The following is a 14,424-nucleotide window of genomic DNA, read 5'->3' as shown; positions in this document are numbered from 1 at the left end:
TCATCACCATCATCAGCATCATCAGCAGCAGCATCATCATGTCACTGTGTGTGTGTCACTGTGTGTGTGTGACTGTGTGTGTGTCACTGTGTGTGTGTCACTGTGTGTGTGTCACTGTGTCACTGTGTGTGTGTCACTGTGTGTGTGTCACTGTGTGTGTGTCACTGTGTGTGTGTCACTGTGTCACTGTGTGTGTGTCACTGTGTGTGTGTCACTGTGTCACTGTGTGTGTGTCACTGTGTGTGTGTCACTGTGTGTGTCACTGTGTGTCACTGTGTGTGTCACTGTGTGTGTGTCACTGTGTGTGTCACTGTGTGTCACTATGTGTGTGTCACTGTGTGTGTGTCACTGTGTGTGTGTGTGTGTCACTGTGTGTATGTCACTGTGTGTGTGTCACTGTGTCTGTGTGTGTGTCACTGTGTGTGTGTCTGTGTCACTGTGTGTGTGTCACTGTGTTTGTGTCACTGTGTCACTGTGTGTGTGTCACTGTGTGTGTGTCACTGTGTGTGTCACTGTGTGTCACTGTGTGTGTCACTGTGTGTGTGTCACTGTGTGTGTCACTGTGTGTCACTGTGTGTGTCACTGTGTGTGTGTCACTGTGTGTGTGTCACTGTGTGTGTGTGTGTCACTGTGTGTATGTCACTGTGTGTGTGTGTCACTGTGTCTGTGTGTGTGTCACTGTGTGTGTGTCTGTGTGACTGTGTGTGTGTCACTGTGTGTGTGTGTCACTGTGTGTGTCACTGTGTGTCACTGTGTGTGTAACTGTGTGTGTCACTGTGTGTGTGTCACTGTGTGTGTCACTGTGTGCGTGTGTCACTGTGTGTGTCACTGTGTGTGCCACTGTGTGTGTCACTGTGTGTATGTCACTGTGTGTGTCACTGTGTGTGTGTCACTGTGTGTGTGTGACTGTGTGTGTGTCACTGTGTGTGTGTCACTGTGTGTGTGTCACTGTGTCACTGTGTGTGTGTCACTGTGTGTGTGTCACTGTGTGTGTGTCACTGTGTGTGTGTCACTGTGTCACTGTGTGTGTGTCACTGTGTGTGTGTCACTGTGTCACTGTGTGTGTGTCACTGTGTGTGTGTCACTGTGTGTGTCACTGTGTGTCACTGTGTGTGTCACTGTGTGTGTGTCACTGTGTGTGTCACTGTGTGTCACTATGTGTGTGTCACTGTGTGTGTGTCACTGTGTGTGTGTGTGTGTCACTGTGTGTATGTCACTGTGTGTGTGTCACTGTGTCTGTGTGTGTGTCACTGTGTGTGTGTCTGTGTCACTGTGTGTGTGTCACTGTGTTTGTGTCACTGTGTCACTGTGTGTGTGTCACTGTGTGTGTGTCACTGTGTGTGTCACTGTGTGTCACTGTGTGTGTCACTGTGTGTGTGTCACTGTGTGTGTCACTGTGTGTCACTGTGTGTGTCACTGTGTGTGTGTCACTGTGTGTGTGTCACTGTGTGTGTGTGTGTCACTGTGTGTATGTCACTGTGTGTGTGTGTCACTGTGTCTGTGTGTGTGTCACTGTGTGTGTGTCTGTGTGACTGTGTGTGTGTCACTGTGTGTGTGTGTCACTGTGTGTGTCACTGTGTGTCACTGTGTGTGTAACTGTGTGTGTCACTGTGTGTGTGTCACTGTGTGTGTCACTGTGTGCGTGTGTCACTGTGTGTGTCACTGTGTGTGCCACTGTGTGTGTCACTGTGTGTATGTCACTGTGTGTATGTCACTGTGTGTGTGTGTCACTGTGTGTATGTCACTGTGTGTGTCACTGTGTGTGTGTGTCACTGTGTGTATGTCACTGTGTGTGTCACTGTGTGTGTGTGTCACTGTGTGTGTGTGTCACTGTGTGTGTGTCACTGTGTGTGTGTCACTGTGTGTGTGTCACTGTGTGTATGTCACTGTGTGTGTCACTGTGTGTGTGTGTCACTGTGTGTGTGTGTCACTGTGTGTGTGTCACTGTGTGTGTGTCACTGTGTGTGTGTGTCACTGTGTGTGTGTCACTGTGTGTGTGTCACTGTGTGTGTCACTGTGTGTGTCACTGTGTGTGTGTGTGTCACTGTGTGTGTGTCACTGTGTGTGTCACTGTGTGTGTGTCACTGTGTGTCACTGTGTGTGTGTGTCACTGTGTGTGTGTGTCACTGTGTGTGTGTCACTGTGTGTATGTCACTGTGTGTGTCACTGTGTGTGTCACTGTGTGTGTGTGTCACTGTGTGTGTGTCACTGTGTGTCACTGTGTGTGTGTGTCACTGTGTGTGTCACTGTGTGTGTGTGTCACTGTGTGTGTGTGTCACTGTGTGTGTCACTGTGTGTGTGTGTCACTGTGTGTGTCACTGTGTGTGTGTGTGTGTCACTGTGTGTGTGTCACTGTGTGTGTCACTGTGTGTGTGTTACTGTGTGTGTCACTGTGTGTGTGTGTCACTGTGTGTGTGTGTCACTGTGTGTGTGTGTCACTGTGTGTGTCACTGTGTGTGTGTGTCACTGTGTGTGTGTGTCACTGTGTGTGTCACTGTGTGTGTCACTGTGTGTGTCACTGTGTGTGTGTGTCACTGTGTGTGTGTGTCACTGTGTGTGTGTGTCACTGTGTGTGTCACTGTGTGTGTCACTGTGTGTATGTCACTGTGTGTGTCACTGTGTGTGTGTCACTGTGTGTGTCACTGTGTGTGTCACTGTGTGTGTGTCACTGTGTGTGTCACTGTGTGTGTCACTGTGTGTGTGTGTGTCACTGTGTGTGTGTCACTGTGTGTGTCACTGTGTGTGTGTTACTGTGTGTGTCACTGTGTGTGTGTGTCACTGTGTGTGTGTCACTGTGTGTGTCACTGTGTGTGTCACTGTGTGTGTGTGTCACTGTGTGTGTCACTGTGTGTGTGTCACTGTGTGTGTGTGTGTGTCACTGTGTGTCACTGTGTGTGTCACTGTGTGTGTCACTGTGTGTATGTGTCACTGTGTGTGTCACTGTGTATGTGTCACTGTGTGTGTGTGTCACTGTGTCTGTGTGTGTGTCACTGTGTGTGTGTCTGTGTCACTGTGTGTCACTGTGTGTGTCACTGTGTGTGTCACTGTGTGTATGTGTCACTGTGTGTGTCACTGTGTGTGTGTCACTGTGTGTGTGTCACTGTGTGTGTGTGTCACTGTGTGTGTCACTGTGTGTGTGTGTCACTGTGTGTGTGTCACTGTGTGTGTGTCACTGTGTGTGTCACTGTGTGTGTCACTGTGTGTGTGTCACTGTGTGTGTGTCACTGTGTGTGTCACTGTGTGTGTGTGTCACTGTGTGTGTGTGTGTCACTGTGTGTATGTGTCACTGTGTGTGTGTCACTGTGTGTGTCACTGTGTGTGTGTGTGTCACTGTGTGTGTGTCACTGTATGTGTGTGTCACTGTGTGTGTCACTGTGTGTGTCACTGTGTGTGTCACTGTGTGTGTGTCACTGTGTGTGTGTGTCACTGTGTGTGTGTCACTGTGTGTATGTCACTGTGTGTGTCACTGTGTGTGTCACTGTGTGTGTCACTGTGTGTGTCACTGTGTGTGTCACTGTGTGTATGTGTCACTGTGTGTGTGTCACTGTGTGTGTGTGTCACTGTGTGTGTGTCACTGTGTGTGTGTCACTGTGTGTGTGTCACTGTGTGTGTGTGTCACTGTGTGTGTGTGTGTCACTGTGTGTGTGTCACTGTGTGTGTGTCACTGTGTGTGTCACTGTGTGTGTGTGTCACTGTGTGTGTGTCACTGTGTGTGTGTCACTGTGTGTGCCACTGTGTGTGTGTGTCACTGTGTGTGTCACTGTGTGTGTCACTGTGTGTGTGTCACTGTGTATCACTGTGTGTGTCACTGTGTGTGTCACTGTGTGTGTCACTGTGTGTATGTGTCATTGTGTGTATGTGTCACTGTGTGTGTGTCACTGTGTGTGTGTCACTGTGTGTGTGTCACTGTGTGTGTGTGTCACTGTGTGTGTGTCACTGTGTGTGTGTCACTGTGTGTCACTGTGTGTGTGTCACTGTGTGTGTCACTGTGTGTGTGTGTCACTGTGTGTGTGTGTCACTGTGTGTGTGTCACTGTGTGTGTCACTGTGTGTGTCACTGTGTGTGTGTGTCACTGTGTGTGTGTGTCACTGTGTGTGTGTGTCACTGTGTGTCACTGTGTGTGTCACTGTGTGTGTGTCACTGTGTGTGTGTCACTGTGTGTGTGTGTCACTGTGTGTGTGTGTCACTGTGTGTCACTGTGTGTGTCACTGTGTGTGTGTCACTGTGTGTGTGTCACTGTGTGTGTGTGTCACTGTGTGTGTCACTGTGTGTGTCACTGTGTGTGTGTGTGTGTGTCACTGTGTATCACTGTGTGTGTCACTGTGTGTGTGTCACTGTGTGTCACTGTGTGTGTGTCACTGTGTGTGTGTGTCACTGTGTGTGTGTCACTGTGTGTGTGTGTGTGTGTCACTGTGTATCACTGTGTGTGTCACTGTGTGTGTGTCACTGTGTGTCACTGTGTGTGTGTCACTGTGTGTGTGTGTCACTGTGTGTGTGTCACTGTGTGTGTGTCACTGTGTGTGTGTGTGTTAGATGTGCACGTGGTGTGCTCTGTGCTGATTGGCTGTGCTCTGCTCGCCTCTCTGATTGGCGTTCTTCTCCTCCTCATTGCGGCTCCCTTCATGAAGAGTCGCCTCTTCGCTGCATCAGGAGCATTGTTCCTCACCAGTAGTACGCTCACCCTGCTCACCCTGCTCACCCTGCTCACCCTGCTCACCCTGCTCACCTACACACTCACCTACACACTCACCCACTCACCCACTCACCCACCCACTCACCTACACACTCACTCACCCACACACTCACCCACTCACTCACCTACACACTCACCCACACACTCACCCACTCACCTACACGCTCACCTACATACTCACTCACTCACTCACCCACACACTCACCCACTCACCTACATACTCACCCACACACTCACCCACTCACTCACCCACTCACTCACCCACACACTCACCCACCCACTCACCCACTCACCTACACACTCACCCACCCACTCACCCACTCACCTACACACTCACCCACTCCCTCACCCACTCACCTACACGCTCACCTACACACTCACCTACACACTCACCCAAACACTCACCTACACACTCACCCACTCACTCACCCACTCACTCACCCACTCACCTACACGCTCACCTACACGCTCACCTACACACTCACCTACACACTCACCCACTCACCTACACACTCACCTACACACTCACCTACACACTCACCTACACACTCACCCAAACACTCACCTACACACTCACCCACTCACCTACTCACTCACCCACCTACACGCTCACCTACACACTCACTCACCCACACACTGACCCACTCACCCACTCACTCACCCACACACTCACCCACTCACCTACACGCTCACCCACACACTGACCCACTCACCCACTCACTCACCCACACACTCACCCACTCACCTACACACTCGCTCACCCACACACCCACCTACACACTCAGTCACCCACACACTCACCCACACACTCACCCACTCACCCAAACACTCACCCACACACTCACCTACACACTCACCCACTCACTCACCCACTCACTCACTCATTCACTCACCCACACACTCACCTACTCACTCACCCACTCACTCACCCACTCACTCACCCACACACTCACCCACTCACTCACCCACTCACCTACACGCTCACCCACTCACTCACCCACTCACTCACCCACTCACTCACCCACTCACCTACACACTCACCTACACACTCACCCAAACACTCACCTACACACTCACCTACACACTCACCCACTCACTCACCCACACACTCACCCACTCACCTACTCACTCACCCACCTACACGCTCACCTACACACTCACTCACCCACACACTGACCCACTCACCCACTCACTCACCCACACACTCACCCACTCACCTACACGCTCACCCACACACCCACCTACACACTCAGTCACCCACACACTCACCCACACACTCACCCACTCACCCAAACACTCACCCACACACTCACCTACACACTCACCCACTCACTCACCCACTCACTCACTCATTCACTCACCCACACACTCACCTACTCACTCACCCACTCACTCACCCACTCACTCACCCACACACTCACCCACTCACTCACCCACTCACCTACACGCTCACCCACTCACTCACCCACTCACTCACCCACTCACTCACCCACTCACCTACACACTCACCTACACACTCACCCAAACACTCACCTACACACTCACCTACACACTCACCCACTCACCTACTCACTCACCCAAACACTCACCTACACACTCACCCACTCACTCACCCACTCACCCAAACACTTACCCACTCACTCACCCACTCACCCACACATTCACCCACCCACCCACTCACCCACTCACTCACCCACTCACCCAAACACTCACCCACACACTCACCCACACACTCACCCACTCACTCACCCACTCACCCACTCACCCACTCACCCACTCACTCACCCACTCACCCAAACACTCACCCACACACTCACCCACACACTCACCTACACACTCACCCACTCACTCACCCACACACTCACCCACTCACCTACACACTCACCCACACACTCACCTACACACTCACCCACTCACCTACTCACTCACCCAAACACTCACCCACACACTCACCCACACACTCACCTCCACACTCACTCACTCACCTACACACTCACCCACTCACTCACCCACACACTCACCCACACACTCACCCACTCACCCACACACTCACCTACACACTCACTCACTCACCTACTCACTCACCCACCCACTCACCTACACACTCACTCACCCACACACTCACCCACTCACCCACTCACTCACCCACACACTCACCCACTCACCTACACACTCACGTACACGCTCACCCACACACCCACCTACACACTCACTCACCCACACACTCACCCACTCACCCACTCACTCACCCACTCACTTACCTACACACTCACCCACTCACCCAAACACTCACCCACACACTCACCCACACACTCACTCACCCACTCACTCACCCACTCACTCACCCACTCACTCACCTACACACTCACTCACCCACACACCCACCTACACAATCACTCACCCACACACTCACCCACTCACCCACTCACTCACCCACTCACCTACACACTCACCCACTCACTCACTCACCCACACACTCACCTACACACTCACTCACCCACACACCCACCTACACACTCACTCACCCACACACTCACCCACTCACCCACTCACTCACCCACTCACTCACCCACACACTCACCCACACACTCACTCACTCACCTACACACTCACCCACTCACCCAAACACTCACCTACACACTCAACCACACACTCACCCACACACTCACACACCCACACACTCACCCACTCACCCACACACTCACCCACCCACTCACCCACTCACCCACTCACACACTCACCCACACACTCACCCACTCACTCACCCACTCACCTACACACTCACCCACTCACCCACTCACCCACCCACTCACTCACTCACCCACCCACTCACTCACCTACTCACTCATCCACTCACCTACACACTCACCCACACACTGACCCACTCACTCACCCACTCACTCACCCACTCACTCACGCACACACTCACTCACCCACCCACTCACCCACGCACCCACCCATGCACACCCACTCACTCACTCACTCACCCACTCACTCACCCACACACTCACCCACACACTCACCCACTCACTCACTCACCCACTCACCGACCCACTCACCCTCACGCTCACTCACCCACTCACCCACTCACTCACCCACTCACTCACTCACCCACTCACTCATCCACCCACTCACCCACACACTGACCCACTCACTCACTCACTCACCCACTCACCCACTCACTCACCCACGCACCCACCCACTCACTCACCCACTCACTCACCCACACACTCACCCACTCACTCACCCACTCACTCACCTACACACTCACCTACACACTCACCCACTCACCCAACCACCCACCCACTCACTCACTCACCTACACACTCACTCACTCACTCACCCACTCACCCACTCACCTACACACTCATCCACACACTCACTCACCCACTCACTCACCCACACACTCACCCACCCACTCACTCACTCACTCACCCACTCACCCACTCACTCACCTACTTACACACTCACTCACCCACCCACGCACCCACCCACTCACTCACTCACCCACTCACCCACTCAATCACTCACTTACCCACTCACTCACCCACTAACTCACCCACTCACTCACCCACTCACCCACTCACTCACTCACTTACTCACTCACCCACTCACTCACTCTCTCACTCTCTCACCCACTCACTCACCCACTCACCCAATCACCCACTCACCCACCCACTCACCCACCAACTCACTCACCCACTCACTTACCTACACACTCACCCACTCACCCAAACACTCACCCACACACTCACCCACACACTCACTCACCCACTCACTCACCCACTCACTCACCCACTCACTCACTCACCCACACACCCACCTACACAATCACTCACCCACACACTCACCCACTCACCCACTCACTCACCCACTCACCTACACACTCACCCACTCACTCACTCACCCACACACTCACCTACACACTCACTCACCCACACACCCACCTACACACTCACTCACCCACACACTCACCCACTCACCCACTCACCCACTCACTCACCCACTCACTCACCCACACACTCACCCACACACTCACTCACTCACCTACACACTCACCCACTCACCCAAACACTCACCTACACACTCAACCACACACTCACCCACACACTCACACACCCACACACTCACCCACTCACCCACACACTCACCCACCCACTCACCCACTCACCCACTCACACACTCACCCACACACTCACCCACTCACTCACCCACTCACCTACACACTCACCCACTCACCCACTCACCCACTCACTCACTCACCCACCCACTCACTCACCTACTCACTCATCCACTCACCTACACACTCACCCACACACTGACCCACTCACTCACCCACTCACTCACCCACTCACTCACGCACACACTCACTCACCCACCCACTCACCCACCCATGCACCCACCCACTCACTCCACTCACCCACTCACTCACCCACACACTCACCCACACACTCACCCACTCACTCACTCACCCACTCACCGACCCACTCCCACACACTCACTCACCCACTCACCCACTCACTCACCCACTCACTCCCCACTCACTCATCCACCCACTCACCCACACACTGACCCACTCCCTCACTCACTCACCCACTCACCCACTCACTCACCCACGCACCCACCCACTCACTCACCCACTCACTCACCCACACACTCACCCACTCACTCACCCACTCACCCACTCACTCACCTACACACTCACCTACACACCACCCACTCACCCAACCACCCACCCACTCACTCACTCACCTACACACTCACTCACTCACTCACCCACTCACCCACTCACCTACACACTCATCCACACACTCACCCACCCACTCACTCACCCACACACTCACCCACCCCACTCACTCTCACTCACCCACTCACCCACTCACTCACCTACTTACACACTCACTCACCCACCCACGCACCCACCCACTCACTCACTCACCCACTCACCCACTCAATCACTCACTTACCCCTCACTCACCCACTAACTCACCCACTCACTCACCCACTCACTCACTCACTTACTCACTCACCCACTCACTCACTCTCTCACTCTCCCACCCACTCACTCACCCACTCACCCAATCACCCACTCACCCACCCACTCACCCACCAACTCACTCACCCACCCACTCACCCACCAACTCACCCCCCCACTCACCCCCCCACTCACTCACCCACTCACTCACTCACCCACTCACTCACTCACCCACCCACCCACTCACACACCCACCCACTCACCCACTCACTCACTCACTCACTCACCCACTCACCCACCCACTCACTCACCCACTCACTCACTCACTCACCCACCCAACCCACTCACCCACTCACTCACCCCCCCACTCACCCACTCACTCACTCACTCACTCACCCACTCACCCACTCAATCACTCACTTACCCACTCACTCACCCACTAACTCACCCACTCACTCACCCACTCACCCACTCACTCACTCACTTACTCACTCACCCACTCACTCACTCTCTCACTCTCTCACCCACTCACTCACCCACTCACCCAATCACCCACTCACCCACCCACTCACCCACCAACTCACTCACCCACCCACTCACCCACCAACTCACCCCCCCACTCACCCCCCCCCACTCACTCACCCACTCACTCACTCACACACTCACTCACTCACTCACCCACCCACTCACACACCCACCCACTCACCCACTCACTCACTCACTCACCCACTCACCCACCCACTCACTCACCCACTCACTCACTCACTCACCCACTCACTCACCCACTCACTCACTCACCCACCCAACCCACTCACCCACTCACCCACTCACTCACCCCCCCACTCACCCACTCACTCACTCACCCCACCCACTCACCCACTCACTCACCCACTCACCCACTCACCCACTCACTCACCCACTCACCCACTCACTCACCCACTCACCCACTCACCCACTCACTCACCCACTCACCCACTCACTCACTCACTCACCCAATCACTCACTCACCCACTCACCCACTCACTCACTCACCCACTCACTCCCCCACCCACCCACTCACTCACCCACTCACTCACTCACCACTTACCCACCCACCCACCCACTCACCCACCCACCCACTCACCCACCCACTCACCCACTCACTCACTCACTCACCCACCCACTCACCCACTCACTCACCCACCCACTCACCCACCCACTCTCTCACCCACTCACTCACTCACCCACCCCCACTCACCCCCCCACTCACCCCCCCCACTCACTCACCCCCCCACTCACCCCCCCACTCACTCACTCACCCACTCACCCACCCACCCTCTCACCCCCCCACCCACCCACCCCCCCACCCACCCCCCACTCCCCCCACCCCCTACAGGTGTCACGCTTCTCCTCTCCATCCTCCTCTTCATCACGTGGGTTCAACTCCACCCCCACCCCTCCCCCTCCCCCACGCCCCTCCCCCCGTCCCCGCTCCCCCCCTGCCCCCACCCCTCCCACTCTGTGGCCTACTCGCTGGGCTTTGCCCTGAGCGGAGTCTCCACGCTGATGGAAGGGGCTGCAGGTGGACTCCTACTCCTATCAGCCTCACGAATCTCTAAATACCAGCAGCAGCAGCGGTGGGCTTACTAACTAGTGACTAACTAGTGACTAACTAGTGACTAACTAGTGACTAACCAGTGACTAACCAGTGACTAGTGACTAACTAGTGACTAACTAGTGACTAACTAGTGACTAACTAGTGACTAACTAGTGACTAACTAGTGACTAACTAGTGACTAACTAGTAACTAACTAGTGACTAACTAGTGACTAACTAGTGACTAACTAGTAACTAACTAGTAACTAACTAGTGACTAACTAGTGACTAACTAGTGACTAACTAGTGGTGATGGAAGGGGCTGCAGGTGGCCTCCTGCTCCTATCAGCCTCACGAATCTCTAAACACCAGCAGCAGCAGCGGTGGGCTTACTAACTAGTGACTAGTGACTAACTAGTGACTAGTGACTAAATAGCGACTAAATAGCGACTAACTAGTGACTAACCAGTAACTAACTAGTGACTAACTAGTGACTAACTAGTGACGAACTAGTGACTAACTAGTGACTGTCTAGTGACTAACTAGTGACTAACTAGTGACTAACTAGTGGTGATGGAAGGGGCTGCAGGTGGCCTCCTGCTCCTATCAGCCTCACGAATCTCTAAATACCAGCAGCAGCAGCGGTGGGCTTACTAACTAGTGACTAACTAGCGACTAACTAGTGACTGACTAGTGACTGACCAGTGACTAACTGGTGATTAACTAGTGACCAGTCACTAACTAGTGACTAACTAGTGACTAACTAGTTACTAACTAGTGACTAACTAGTAACTAATGACTAACCAGTGACTAACCAGTGACTAACCAGTGACTAACTAGTGACTAACTAGTGACTAACTAGTGACTAACTACTGACTAACTACTGACTGACTAGTGACTAACTAGTGACTAACTAGTGACTAACTAGTGACTAACTAGTGACTAACTAGTGACTAACTAGTGGTGATGGAAGGGGCTGCAGGTGGACTCCTGCTCTTATCAGCCTCACGAATCTCTAAATACCAGCAGCAGCAGCGGTGGGCTTACTAACTAGTGACTAGTGACTAACTAGTGACTAACTAGTGACTAGTGACTAACTAGTGACTAACTAGTGACCAACTAGTGACTAGTGACTAACTAGTGACTAACTAGTGACCAACTAGTGACTAACTAGTGACTAACTAATGACTAACCAGTGACTAACTAGTGACTAATTAGTGACTGACTAGTGACCAACTAGTGACTAACTAGTGGTGATGGAAGGGGCTGCAGGTGGACTCCTACTCCTATCAGCCTCACGAATCTCTAAACACCAGCAGCAGCAGCGGTGGGCTTACTAACTAGTGACTAACTAGTGACTAACTAGTGACTAACCAGTGACTAGTGACTAAATAGCGACTAAATAGCGACTAACTAGTGACTAGCCAGTAACTAACCAGTGACTAACTAGTGACTAACCAGTGACTAACTAGTGACTAACCAGCGACTAGTGACTAACTAGTGACTAACTAGTGACTAACCAGTGACTAACTAGTGACTAACTAGTGACTAGTGGCTAACTAGTGGCTAACTAGTGACTAACTAGTGACTAACTAGTGACTAACTAGTGACTAACTAGTGACTAACTAGTGACTAACTAGTGACTAACTAGTGGTGCTGGAAGGGGCTGCAGGTGGACTCCTACTCCTATCAGCCTCACGAATCTCTAAACACCAGCAGCAGCAGCGGTGGGCTTACTAACTAGTGACTAGTGACTAACTAGTGACTAGTGACTAACCAGTGACTAACCAGTGACTAACCAGTGACTGACCAGTGACTGACCAGTGACTAACCAGTGACTAACTAGTGACTAACTAGTGGCTAACTAGTGACTAACTAGTGTCTAACTAGCGACTTACTAGCGTCTAACTAGTGACTAACTAGCGAATAACTAGTGACTAACTAGAGACTAACCAGTGACTAACTAGAGACTAACCAGTGACTAACTAGAGACTAACTAGTGACTAACTATCGACTAACTAGTGACTAACTAGTGACTAACTAGTGACTAACTAGCGACTAACTAGTGACTAACTAGTGACTAACTAGTGACTAACTAGCGACTAACTAGTGACTAACCAGTAACTACCTAGTGACTAACTAGTAACTAACTAGTGACTAACTAGTGACTAACTAGTGACTAACTAGCGACTAACTAGTGACTAACCAGTAACTACCTAGTGACTAACTAGTAACTAACTAGTGACTAACTAGTGACTAACTAGTGACTAACTAGTGACTAACTAGCGACTAACTAGTGACTAACCAGTAACTACCTAGTGACTAACTAGTAACTAACTAGTGACTAACTAGTGACTAACTAGTGACTAGTGACTAACTGGTGACTAACTAGTGACTAACTAGTAACTAGTGACTAACTAGCGACTAACTAGCGACTAACTAGCGACTAACTAGCGACTAACTAGCGACTAACTAGTGACTAACTAGTGACTAACTAGTGACTAACTAGTGGTGATGGAAGGGGCTGCAGGTGGCCTCCTGCTCCTATCAGCCTCACGAATCTCTAAACACCAGCAGCAGCAGCGGTGGGCTTACTAACTAGTGACTAGTGACTAACTAGTGACTAACAAGTGACTAACTAGTGACTAACTAGTGACCAACTAGTGACTAACTAGTGACTAACTAATGACCAACCAGTGACTAACTAGTGACTAACTAATGACCAACCAGTGACTAACTAGTGACTAACTAGTGACTAACTAGCTACCAACTAGCTACTAACTAGTGACTAACTAGCGACTAACTAGCGACTAACTGGTGACTAACTAGTGACTAACTAGTGACTAGTGACTAACTAGTGACTAACTAGTGACTAACTAGTGACTAAATAGTGACTAACCAGTGATTAACTAGTAACTAACTAGTGACTAGCTACTAACCAGTGACTAACTAGTGACTAACTAGTGACCAACTAGTGACCAACTAGTGACCAGTGACTGACTAGTGACTAACTAGTGACTGACTAGCGACTAGCTAGTGACTTGTGAGTGACTAATTTTGTTTTGAACGTTCGGAGTCTCAGCGGCTACAGGATCTGGACATCTGAGGCGGTGACGATTTGGGGCGTTGGGTCACCTCACTTGTAAACACTTTGTTGGTCAATAAAGCGATGCTCCAATAA

General features: G+C 51.9%; 1 long non-coding RNA gene across 1 annotated transcript in view; it reads left to right on the top strand.

Annotated features, from left to right (window-relative positions):
* The window catches only part of LOC142908127 (uncharacterized), a 20,429-nt gene extending 6,005 nt beyond the window's left edge, over nt 1-14,424 (top strand). Inside the window, exons 4-5 of the long non-coding RNA XR_012931608.1 lie at nt 4,534-4,671; nt 11,044-14,424. This is a non-coding gene — a long non-coding RNA (uncharacterized LOC142908127). The remainder of the gene's footprint in view (nt 1-4,533; nt 4,672-11,043) is intronic.

This window comes from Petromyzon marinus (assembly GCF_048934315.1).
Source record: "Petromyzon marinus isolate PM22_M1 ecotype Great Lakes invasive population chromosome 73 unlocalized genomic scaffold, UKy_Petmar_22M1.pri1.0 chr73_unloc.2, whole genome shotgun sequence".
Taxonomy (NCBI): Eukaryota; Metazoa; Chordata; class Hyperoartia; order Petromyzontiformes; family Petromyzontidae; genus Petromyzon; species Petromyzon marinus.
This window is presented reverse-complemented; position numbering and strand designations above follow the sequence as displayed.